The sequence below is a fragment of the Lycium barbarum genome, chromosome 10 (assembly GCF_019175385.1).
Source record: "Lycium barbarum isolate Lr01 chromosome 10, ASM1917538v2, whole genome shotgun sequence".
Lineage (NCBI taxonomy): Eukaryota > Viridiplantae > Streptophyta > Magnoliopsida > Solanales > Solanaceae > Lycium > Lycium barbarum.
Window position 1 is genome coordinate 22,251,758 of NC_083346.1, and position 13,393 is coordinate 22,265,150.

Genomic DNA, 13,393 nt, shown 5'->3' on the forward strand with positions numbered 1-13,393 from the left:
ATGTGTACTATAGTGGGAAACAATTAATTGGTAGTCAAGAATCTAATAGTTGTTGAGAGACTATTGAGTAATTAGTTTTCGAAACTAATAACACTGATTAGTTAACGATGTTTAGACAGTACATTGGATTAGATCGACTTGAAGATAATTGAACGCCTAGATTCCAAAATGCCTTGTTTTCCATTGTGATTCATTGATCATTTACTCCCTTTTCTATTTTTAGTAGGGTTTAACTAAAATCAACTTTGAAAAGTATTTTATACTGTAGAGGACGTGATAAATCTTTTATTAGTTGAATTGTCTTCATATTGTTCCTTGTAGAATTTGGTCCCCGGCTCATATTGACTTTTATATTCAAATGATCATAGCTATCTCAATTCGAGATACGTTTTGAACGTTATCGTCAAGTCAATCAAAAAAATTTTTGGTTAAATTTAGAAAGAATTCTTCTTATTCGTCGAAATTAAGATCGATGGTTCTAGTTAAGGCACATTTCCAAAGAAGAAATTATCTCGGAGAATGATTAGTTTATGTCCATCTCTAGTTTCCCTCGATGAAAAAAGCAGCATAACAGTGATGAGTAATAATAGATGGAACAAAAAAATCCCAGCATCAGTGAGTAAAGATTGCATGTGTACTTGACTGATATTTACACAATAATGCATTGAATGCTTGGGATTAATAGTCAGTAGAGTGAATGAAATAAATTATGAAATATCAAATTTTGTATTTTATCATCTATAGTTTGTAGTTTGTTTACTGGCTTGATTAATTCAAATTTCATGTTAAATAAGCATAGTACTAACATTTGTTATTAAAAGTTTTTAACTCCTAGGCTTACAATTTTTTCACCTCTAATTAATGATAAGTATATTTCAACCATCCCAATTAATTTATCCCACAATTAGGGATGACAATTAGGATAGGGCAGGGCAGGGCAGGGCAAAATTTAATTTTTGAAAAATTTTAATAAGGCAGGGCAAGAAATGGGTTATAAGTGGGTTGGGTAAACAATGACTATTTTATTCTTGTTCCTTAGTTTGAATCAACATTTTGAAGTGTCGTTCTTTACTACTAAAAGTATAAGCATGATTGCTTGGAAGTTTGTAAGATTTCTCATTTCTGTTATTAAATTCTTATTTGTTAAAATGTGACTTCTAGCATAAATTAAAATCAATATTGATTATAAAACTAAACTTACGAAGCAAATCCAGTAATAGAACTATTCTATTTGTTTAAGCTTTGTACAAAACCTTTCCTATTTATCACAAAAGTGATCGCCTAATTAACTGATCTTACGATTAACAATATTCATTTAGAAGAAATCACTAAAAAGACATCTACAAAAAGGTGAAATACTACTACTTGCCAGTTATACTTACATCACAAGTTTGTCTTTAGTAATTAAGACAAATCATTTTTTTTTTCACTCAGGCATTCCTTCAAGCTTATTTAATTATACTAAAGACGGTTTTGTATATTCTCATGCTAAACATAGTAAAATATGTAAATTCTAGTTCTATTTTGAAATTTGAACGATCAAAAGAAAAAATCCAATTTTAGGAACTAATCATTCATCTAATTGCTTTTAAGAAAATATGTCATGCTTCAAAGTGAAAAATAAAGAGAAAAAATGAAAGATAATATAAACAGGGCGGGGCGGGGCAGGGCTTAGCGGGGCAGGGCAGGCAAGGGCAATTTCTTTGAAAAAAGCTAAACAGAGCAGGGCAAGGCGGGTCGAAATCTTAGCAGGTCAAGGTTTGCCCCGCCCTAACCTGCCCTAACCCGCCCTATTGCCATCCCTACCCACAATACTCTTTATTAGTAGTATTGTGGTACTATCATACTCGAATTATAGTTAAAAAACGTTATTAGCAAATGTCTTTTCCTTATAGTGAATATTAGATGATCTTTTTCTCGTTCTTCTGTATTTAGCAAAAGCAAAAGAGTTACTCCCTCCATCTCAATTTCAATAACTCTTTTTTTTTTTTAGTCAATCTAAAAAAGAAGACACTTTTTATATTTAGTAACAATTTATAAACCATTCTAGTTTATTCTTAATAAGATGATTTATAGACCTATAAATTTAATGACTTATTTTAGGCCACAAGTACTGAAAGTCTTCCTTTCATTCTCAAATTTTGTGTTCAGTCAAGCACCATCACATAAATTGGGACGTAGGTTACTAAAATGATTTATAAACACAAAAATATATGACTTATTTTAGATCACAAGCTTCCTTTCATTCTTAAAATGCGTACTCAATCAAACATCATCACATAAATTGAGACGGAGGGAGTACTAAATAGTATTTTAGGTTGATAGAAAATAATTAATGAAATAATCAAATTATGGCCATATATATTCTTTTTAAAACATTCTTAGACAGTAAGGAAAAGGGTGTCTAATATGAATAGTACATGCAGTATTAAGGTGATATCGGTGTTTTTAAAAGGCAGTTTCAAGCCTCGCCTCGGGGCTCGCTCCGGAGCGGGGCATTGGCAACACGCCCGAGGCACACGTGCGGTACTTAGTTCCTATGAGGCTTACACCCTAAGCGCCCGACTGTACGCCCTAAACACGCCTAACGCCCAACGCTCAGGGCTCGCCTAACCGTTCTTACAAAAATTATATGTTAAATTCTTTAATTAAAGGTGTTGACCCTCATAATTCTTTAACAAATAAATGATACTTAATAGCTTTTCATCTATAGAAATAAGAAAATTGAGTGTAACTCAAATAACAAGTCGTAATATTGTATATTTACTATTTGAGAACATCGTGAGAGTGAATAACACTTAATATTTCTTTTAAAAATGCATAGCCGAATTGTATATTTTCACTTGTCATTGGTCTTTTGTCCCATGTATTAAAATTATCATATTTTATTATTTCGCTATTTGAAAGTAATTTTATTTTTATTCATGAATGAGTTACGTTTTAATTATAATACTGATAAAGTTTATTGATTATTTGCTTATATGGAGATAAAATGAATAATATGATAGTAATATTATTTTAAGAAATTGTAATTTTTTTATTGTTTGAAAGTTAAGATGTTAGAGTTAATTTGCATTTCATAATAACTTTTATTCCATTGTATTGTTTATACTTGTAAAATTATGTTATATATAATTACTAGTTGTAAGTGGCGTATAATGAATTGCTTTTATTAGTATTTTGTGAGGATAGAGCGCATATTATTTTTCATTTATTTACAATTTTCTTTTATTTTTATGTAATTTTACCTATTTTAAAATATTTATTGTAATTATACTATTTTATGAAATACTAAAAATTAAATACTCATGGGGCTTACGTCTCGCCGAGGCATATGTAAAATGCCCACCTTACGACGTCTCCCCCTTTTAAAACACTGGGTGATATGTATTTCTTCATTATTAATCAGAGGTTTCAAGTTTAAATTTAAAAGAAAATCATCTTTATTAATAATATATTATAAAATATTTTGCTTCTAAGATGAAATTTTCGGACACAAATATACATGTCAATTGACTCCTGATCAAATATGGGACATCAAATACGGAAACTAATAGTTGCCCTTTTTTGGTGAGTCGCTATCACCAGCTTTTTGACCTTGCTCCAATTACTGTGTAATGGGGAAAGAGCCAAATTACTAAAGAAGATAAACATGTACGGTAGTAAATTGACTTCTGTTATTGTGTTTAGTTGTCTGCTGATTTTTAGGGATGCGAGCCCTTTCATAACTAGATAGCTTCATCTAGTTTGGTTCCTATCTGTTATTTTAGTTTCTTTCCAACCAAGTTGTACTTCATGACTTTCAGTTGGTTGTGTTAGAAAAGGAAGAATATCTTTGTATAGTATTGGATGCTGCTTTTTAGGGTTTCAATAACCTAGGGTTTGGCTTGCTTACCAACCAGGTCGTACTTGAATTTGAGCTGTCTATGTTCAGAAAGGAAGAATTGTTCTCGCAATGAAGGAAAAAAAAAAAAAAAAAAGGAAAACAAAAATAAAGACATTCCATATTTTAATTTCACAAGCTGTGTTCCATAGGATTTAACTTTATACTCTTAACCAACACGGTCGTGCTGGAGTAGCAAGTACTCTTTCTTCTTTAAGCAAAGGTTTTGGGTTCGAGTCCTCTTGGGTACGGAATCGTCTTTGTTTAGTAAGCGCTTTGCCCCAGAATGGGCAATTCCTAGGCGAGAATTCGGATTTAGTCGGGCTCCAATGCTAGTACCGGACACCGGATGGGAAGACTTGGTATTCGATTTCCATGTTGAGGCCTAACTAATTCTGATTCGCGCCGGGAAATCCCACATTAGGACAAGACACTCTCTAACAAAGGCGACTCCGTACATAGGTTATAAAAAAGTTATGCAGTGATTAGTAATATGATTAATGATTAGTAATACAAGAATTGTAATGTATCAATTATTTTTTATCGGGTATTTAGTTTTTTGTACTAAAAATGAAATATATAAGGTAGTTTTTTTTTTAAAAAATATAGGTTTATTTTTAAACTTGATCAAATTAAAAGGGTATTGATTATGGGTTTGAGGAAACGAGAAAGAGTAGTTTTGTCTTTTTAGTGGTCGTTTGGTGCATGGTCAAAATTATCTCGGGATTATAATTCCGGGACTAATTTATCCTATATTTTGGGACTATTTTATACCATCTAGGAGATGGTATAAAATAGTTTCAGGATAAGTGGTATAAGAAGGTATATCCCAGCTTATACCATGGGATGCATTTTATACTTTGTTTGGTACAAGGTATAAATTTATACCTTCTACCAAACATGGTACAAAAAATTAGTGCTGGGATATCCCAGCTTATACCATGCACCAAACGACCCCTTAGTGTTTAACACACGGACCATGGATAGCTTAAATCATATATTGTAATTAGGGCTGGACATAAAACACCGAAAATCGAATTATCGAACTGAACCGACTATTTCGGTAGTTCGATTTTCGGGAATGAAAGTATAAAATTCGATATTTCGGTTTCGGTATTCGGTATTTACAATTATACCGTTCGAAATACCGAATTACCGAAATAAATACCATCTATCACTCAAGATAACTGATGGGGATTTTACAAGACTAGTAGATGCCAGGAAAGTAGAAGAACGCATTACAGGATTTCTAATATTGTGTATATACACGAAAATGCCTCATCTTCTAGCTGATACCCTTGTATACAGATGATGATCGCTGCTTTCAAATTCTGTTAGATTTGTCGTTCAAGCTAGCTATTAGTGTGAGTTGCTGGGATCACTGCTTTATCAGTGTTGATAAATCAATGCGAGTTGCTGGGATCACTGCTTCATTAGTGTTGATAAATCAAAGTAGTCCTTAATATCAAGGCTCCATTTGTCTTTGTCCATATTCTGTTGAAGAATATTAGAGTGAATTCAAGAATGAAAAGTTTGATTGTTCCCCTAAAGTTTGGTTGTCTGATTATACTTGCATAGCATACTTGCGTTCTAATACAGTAGACTTCGACTTCAATGTGGTATTACCGAATACCGTACTGAACCGAAGTTTGATTTACCAATTATCGAATTATCGAATCGAAGTTTGAAAGTTCGGTATTTGATATATACTTTCAATTATCGAACCCGAACTTTAAAAATACCGAACCGAATACCAAACGCCCAGCCCTATTCATAATGCCAAGTTATATTAGATACTATAAAATAATGTCAATTAGGGTATATTAACTTATAGTAGTACCATGATTAGCTATGCAAGTTCCAACATACAAACCAAACAATGTAGAAAGCAATACCAAAACTTATATACCATAATTATATTATAAATTATAATATATCTCAAACCAGACGAGCCCTTAAGTCAACAAATACGCTCACGTTTACTAAACAAGAGTTTAAAGCTCGATTCGCTTTACTTGTTTACAGCTTTAAAAAACAAGCTTTTCAACAATGACCTCTAGAAACCTATTCTTTAATTTAGACCATTTAGTCAGTGGCGGACCCATGTGCAAATTTTGGGTGCTCCAGCACCCATTAAACTCAGTCACGGAGTGTATAACTGTATAGAAAATATAAAGGAAATAGATATAAATAGTTAATAGAGCACTCCCGAACTCAAAATTCCTGGATCCAGCACCCCCGAACTCAAAATTCTGAGTCCGCCACTGCATTTAGTTTATTTGCAATTGAGACTTGAGTGAACCTAGGTTTTTCATTACAGCAAATAAGAAAAATAAGATCCTAATAAGTCTCAAAGACGATGCTGGATTAAATTCAATCCTTTTCTATAATTAAGATTTACATTACCAACTATAATAGCTCTAATATAGGGTCATTTGCACTTTTGACCCTCGTTTGTGCTGGTCTTTAATTTTGGTACCTCAAGACAAATAACTTTTCGTGGGGAATAAATTTATATTTTCGGATCATAATATACCACAAGTTATGCTTGGCGCCCTTGAAAAACTTAGGGAAAAGGACACTGTGTGTCCACTCAGCCAAATTAATCCCACATTTAATCACTGTTTGGGTTTAATTCCACTAGGTGTCCGTTCGACCCAAAATAATGTCAAACAATGGCCGGTCGGCCCAAAAAAATGCCAAGGCTGGCCGGCCCAACAGCCCAGGCGCTTTTAAAAAAAAAAACTTTTTGTGGCGACTGAATCACCACTAAAGGGCTGCTACAGCATGTATTGGAATTATATATACACTTTATATACAAGAATTATACATTTTATATACATATGTTGGAATTAATCATACATTTATTTTACATAAATTATACGTTAATTATAAATTTATTATACACATATTATGCAATAATGATATGATATTTTTTTTTGACATATACAATAGTGATACATATTATATACCACAATGATACGGTTTCTATTATACTTTTTTTATATGTATGGTACACTTTCTATACAAGACTGATACAGTTTATATACGCATGCTGAAATTATATATACACTTTATATACAAAAAATGATACATATTATATACAAAAATGATACAATTTTCTATTTTATACAGGGCAGTTGCACTGTACTGATACACATTATATACACAGATGATACATATTATATACAAAAATGATACATACCTTAGTGATTCATATTTTATACAGTTTCTATACATTACAGATAGGTACTGATACATAATTTATACACAAATGACACATATTATATATAAAAATCGCTTCAAACATTTTTGTGTTTGGGTTTTTATTTGAAAATTGTCTTATTTAAGTTTTGGCTAATGGATGGGATTAGTTTAGTGGGTATAATTTGGGTTTGGGAAAAATTGGGTTAGAGAGTGGGATTATTTATGGCCGACCGGCCATATATGTCCTTTTCCCAAAAATTTATGCCCCGCTAGGCATAAACTCAATTTTGAAGGACAAAAATTAAGGACCAGCCCATTTGAAGGAAAAATCATGCAAATAAGAGCTGACTTGAACGGGCCTAACTCAACCCAATATATACTGAGGAAATTCTCTCAGTTGTTAAACCTTCAAACTCTTTTAAGGCACCTGGTCCAAGAACTGTCAAATTGAATAATATTAGTATAACATCAACCCTTGTTGAGATGGCCGAGTTGGTCTAAGGCGCCAGATTAAGGTTCTCGTCCGAAAGGGCGTGTGTTCAAATCCCACTCTCAACATATAAGTAGTCCGTTTATCCTGTGATTTTAATTTTTTGCTCAGCTCCGACTATTCTTTTATCTTATATTCAACCCTTATTTTTTGCTCAGCTCGAGTATTCTCATGGCTTATATTCAGCCCTACCCATATCATATGTGTCCAATACTAACGAGTCCAATTTCTAAGGTCCAACAGATTAGTAACCCACGACCCTATCATTATAGTATTAATTCTAATATGAAATTACCCACGACCCTATCATTATAGTATTAATTCTAGTATGAAATTACACGGCATGGGCGGCAGGATGGCCTCAATCCTTGTTAGCTATAGAAAATTATGCATTCTAAAAGTGAGGTTGTTAATCGTTATGACGTGTCTCAAAGGCTCAAAGTCAAAACCAAAAATCTGAAATAATCAGTTAATCCAAAATCAAACTTAAAAAATCCCACTCTCAACATATAAGTAGTCCGTTTATCCTGTGATTTTAATTTTTTGCTCAGCTCCGACTATTCTTTTATCTTATATTCAACCCTTATTTTTTGCTCAGCTCGAGTATTCTCATGGCTTATATTCAGCCCTACCCATATCATATGTGTCCAATACTAACGAGTCCAATTTCTAAGGTCCAACAGATTAGTAACCCACGACCCTATCATTATAGTATTAATTCTAATATGAAATTACCCACGACCCTATCATTATAGTATTAATTCTAGTATGAAATTACACGGCATGGGCGGCAGGATGGCCTCAATCCTTGTTAGCTATAGAAAATTATGCATTCTAAAAGTGAGGTTGTTAATCGTTATGACGTGTCTCAAAGGCTCAAAGTCAAAACCAAAAATCTGAAATAATCAGTTAATCCAAAATCAAACTTAAAAAATCCAATCTGATCCAAACTTATTGAATTGGAAAATTGTTATTTCTTCAATCTGAAAACCGAATATCCAAACCGAACGGCCCGAACGCCCACTCTTAGTTTAAGAAACCGAGCTTGAGACGGGCTGTTTTATTTAATACGGGGCGAAGCTTAAGCCCCATGAATCCTTACAGTCTTAATTTATAAATTAATAGAGTAGAATAATAACACACAAATATATCGAAAATACATTAAAAATTTAAGAAACTCATAGAAAACAAAGTATCAAGTATCAATAATGTAATAGTGATAAAAGTCATTATGAGATAAAAATAAACTGTCACGACCCAACCCCGTGGACCGCGACTAGTGTCTGTGCTGGACACCCGTACGTACCCAATAACCCAAACTAGCATATAAACAGAATATATAGATATAAACGTCGAAAGGCATTACTAATTATCGCAGATAAACAGATATAGCGCGTGGAAGCCGATAAGGCTATCATAAGACGTAGCAACCCAAAACATATACACAACCCACATGTATGTCTACAGACCTCTACGAATAACAACAGAAACATAAGACGGGACAGGGCCCCGTCATACCCCTGAATAACATATACATATGTACAACAGAAAAGTATGTACCAAAATGTAAGCTCCGGACAAAGGAGCACTCCAAGATAGCAGAATAAGATCCTAAGCAGGCGGATCAGCAAATCGAGCGTCTGTACCTGCGCGGCATGAAACACAGCCCCCGAAGAAAGGGGGTCAGTACGGAAAATGTACTGAATATGTAAAGCATGGAATATGGTAAATAAAGTCGTAACCGGAACAGAAAGTACAGAAAATAAGTGTAACGTCCAGAATATCAGAATGCATATTTACAAAACGTAACCAATGCATGCAAAACATATGCCATATCCGGCCCCGTTAGGGGACTCGGTGAACAGAACGTGGTCGCCACCCCGACACTGGCGCCACAACACATCATACTCCAGAGTAGGAAATAACTCCGTAACATATCATATCATATCATATCATATTGTATCATATCATATCAGAATATGTGTACATGGCACAACATACTCCACAACCCATGTACATGTATACCTGCCCCCTCACATCGAGGCACGGCGAACAATGCAGTGGAATACGCTTGACAACATATCCTGGCCCGGGCTCAGTGAAGGAAACATTGAGACATCCATGAGTAGAGTAGTGAGAAACTAAATGCAATGTAAAACAAAATACATTTACAAAGACTCAATGGAATATCTCGACAACAAATCTTAATAATGAAATCGCACGATAATCATAGTGCGTGTATTTCGGATATCACAATAGGTTACATAAAAATAATCTTTCTAGGGTCGTTTCCATGTTCCAAAATAGTTTATAAGACTCAACGGAATATTTACAACAATTGTCATTTAGTAGTTAGAAGAGTAGTTAAAACGTTCCCTTTGAAATCGCTCGAAAATAAGTCAATACATAATAGGAGAGGAATCGGGAATAGTGGGCCCATCTCGGGTCAATTGAGGTGGTGGGCTCAAATTATGTACATTAAGCTTATAGAGTCATCTATGAAGGTCTTAGAGCAAATCTATAACCTTTTTGGCAAATTATAGAAGCTTACACAATTTCTTCAACAAAACATGAAATGTAGGATTCAATTCTATTGAATGACAAAGGGCATTTTCAAACTCGGATTCCTAGGAGTAGAGTCGTCCCCGAGGCTCGTATCCAAGCCTATCACATCTAAGACATGCCAAGAGAAGGAAAGGTAAAGCTTTACATACCTTATTCGCTCCTTACGCCTCTCCAAACTCAATTCCCGTTTCCTCCAAAATCTATAATTGATCACAATTACCAAATATCAATTACAAGCCTTTGTGAATTCAATCTTAACTCATACTTGTCTACAGAAATTTGGGCAGCATCTCCCCTATACATGCAACATCCCCGAGATTTAACTCGACCCCAAATGTCAACAACAACAACCACAACAACACCAACAATCAAAGTAAAACGCATATTAACATAAATAGTCTTCTTTCCTATATAATGCGACAACTTCCAATCTAACTTCGCATTTCCAACCAATATCAATGTTTTCACATTCATTACTAATCAAGATCATTCCAATTCAACTCGGGAGCATTTCATATCATTCTACACAATATTTACAAAATATACCAAAATTCCACCAAAACCATAATTCATCCGAAACTTCTAATCTTTGACATAAATATTCATAACACATTTTCATCTTCCAATTTCCTCAAGAATAATCATAATTTGCACCTTAACAATTCATTTTCATAATTATATAAATTTTCCATAAATCCACAAATTTTCCTACAACACTTAACAACTACTTTTCTTACAAATTTTTGGCTAACATTCTTCCATTTACTCCACAAGGCCATTACAACACAATTAACATAACAAATAGGATTTTAATCTTCCCCCTCCATTAACCCCATTTTCGGCCACATGCACACATGCACACCCATTATGCAAACTTCCATATTTCCATAAATTCTACTCATTTCTACATACTACAACATAAACAAACCTTCATAACATAATAAAAAGGAATTAATTCTTACCTTTTCCTCCTAACTTCTTCACTTGACCAAGTTGTTATATCGATGAAACAAGCGTCCTATCTTCCGAAATAACTACACCACGTTGTAGAGGACTTTTGAATTAGTAGGAATACCGCAAGAAAATAATTTTTGGAACAAGATTTTAAGGGGGAAAAAATTATTGAACATGGCCGAATGGCCTTATGTTCTTGCTCTTCATCTTTTTGTTTTTCTCCTTCTCTCTTTGTCTTGAAACTTCTAAGGATAAGACCCCTTATATTTAATTTAGCACATGGAAAATTAATTAATTTTATGGGCTTGGCCATGTAGGCCGGCCACCCTCACTTTTGGGCCTTATTTAATTCTTTTTTTTTTTTTTTGAATTTTTCTAGCCCAATTAATTGTGGCCCATTTTGTAGTTCCCGAAATTAATTTCCGAAATTCCCGATTCTCGCCCCTCGCCTTTCTCGCTATTTCCACATTAATGGTTCATGAACAACACACACATATTGAATAAAATCAAACATGACCTTATTTCTTTCAAGCCCAAATTATTTCGAATTTTCCGAATATGCAAAAAAAATACGGGGTATAACATAAACTATAACTTCTTTACTATCAAATACTTAAAATTATTTTCAAACTATATATCATTGCTCCCCCCCCCCCCCCCCCCCCCCCCCGAACAACCCAAGGTAAATAATCAATAAACTTTCTCACTACTTTAATTTAAATCATTACTTCTTCATGAATAAATTCAAAATTGCTTTTAGATAATAACATCATAAATGTCTAATAATTTTGAGAGACATAGAACTAAAATATGAAAACCAATAGCAAGTGAAGATATAAATTTTGGCTATCTATTTTAGAAGAAATGTTCAAATAATATTCACCGCGAAGTTCCCAATTAGCAGATATACAATATTATTGCTTGTTAAAGAATTTTGAGGATCAACTGTATTAATTAAGAAACTTGCCACTTGATTTTTGTCGGAATTGTTGGATGAGCCTCAGGCTTTAAGTTTAGACATATGTAGGGTGCACAGTGAGACTCTTGGGCCTTAAGCCTCACGAAATTAAGCCCTACACATAAGCCTCGGGATATTTTGCCCTGCCCAGGAGCGAATCCTAAAATACTTATTTTTAGTTGGATTCATATTCATGTTCCCTTGAGTTTGATATTTTAGTTGCTCTTATCTTTAGTTTGGGGAGAGGGTGAGCAAACTCCAACGTGCGAAAAGGAGAAGGAATAAATTTGTGAAAATTAAATCTTGAAACTTTAAGATGTAAGGTAATGGAATATCACCTGATTTATTTATTAATGGTTCCTATTATTATGTGCAGGCATTTAGGTTACTACGACATTGTGTTTAGGAGGTTCATATTCGATTTGACTTCGATGCTGGTAATAAAATAAAAAATCTAATATCCTATTTAACTTTTATCGGTACCATTAGGCTATAAATTTTAGTACCCAAATTCTCTCTTTCCAATTCCTTGCGAGTGCTTACACGCTCTTGCTTCTCACAAGTATCCATTGAACTGACAATAAACTATAGGTAAAAATATCCATTGAACTGATAATAAACTATAGGTAAAAATCTCAGCTATTTGTTATTCGATTATACAGAAATTAATGGAGATATTCTGTTTCTTAATAGTGTATCTGAGGAAATGATGTCTTATATCAATGTGCTTTTTTCTTTTGTGTTGACATGGATTCTTCGCGATGTTTTATAGCACTTGTGTTGTCATAAAAAACCTGGCACACAATTAGTGTCGATACCGTAGTCCTTCAACTATTTTTTAATCTATAGGAATTGAACACAACATGAAGCTGCATGCACATATTCAGCTTCAGCAGTGGACAAGAATACAACGGATTTTTACTTGTTGATCCCATGAGACTAGGCATGAACCAAGAAAATGCGCCGTTCCAGTTGACGTGATCAGCTCACTTTCAGACAGGGCTAGACGTTCGGTTGGTTCGGTTTCACAAATTCAGTTCGGTTTTTTGATTTTCGGTTTGTAAAAAATGGGAACCGAAACCGAACTGAAATAACTTATGTTCAATTCGATTTTTGCAATTTTGACTCGGTTTATTCGATCGGTTTCTTCGTTTAGATATGAAAACTTTCTCACAGCCACAAGTAGGAGTTTGGACAAGTTCTAGCAATTTTTAACAAACATAAGCTAAAACTAGCTACAGGTAATGGGATGCTAAGCTCACAGGAAACAGTACAAACAGAGAAAGCAACTAGTGCTACTGCCTACTAGTGAGATTACAGTAAGAAACTAGCTACA

General features: G+C 33.9%; 1 non-coding gene across 1 annotated transcript; it reads left to right on the top strand.

The window, feature by feature from the left end:
- Nucleotides 1-7,567: 7,567 nt before the first annotated feature.
- On the top strand, nucleotides 7,568-7,648 carry TRNAL-AAG (transfer RNA leucine (anticodon AAG)). The gene has a single exon. It is a non-coding gene; the product is annotated as a tRNA-Leu (tRNA).
- Nucleotides 7,649-13,393: the final 5,745 nt, after the last annotated feature.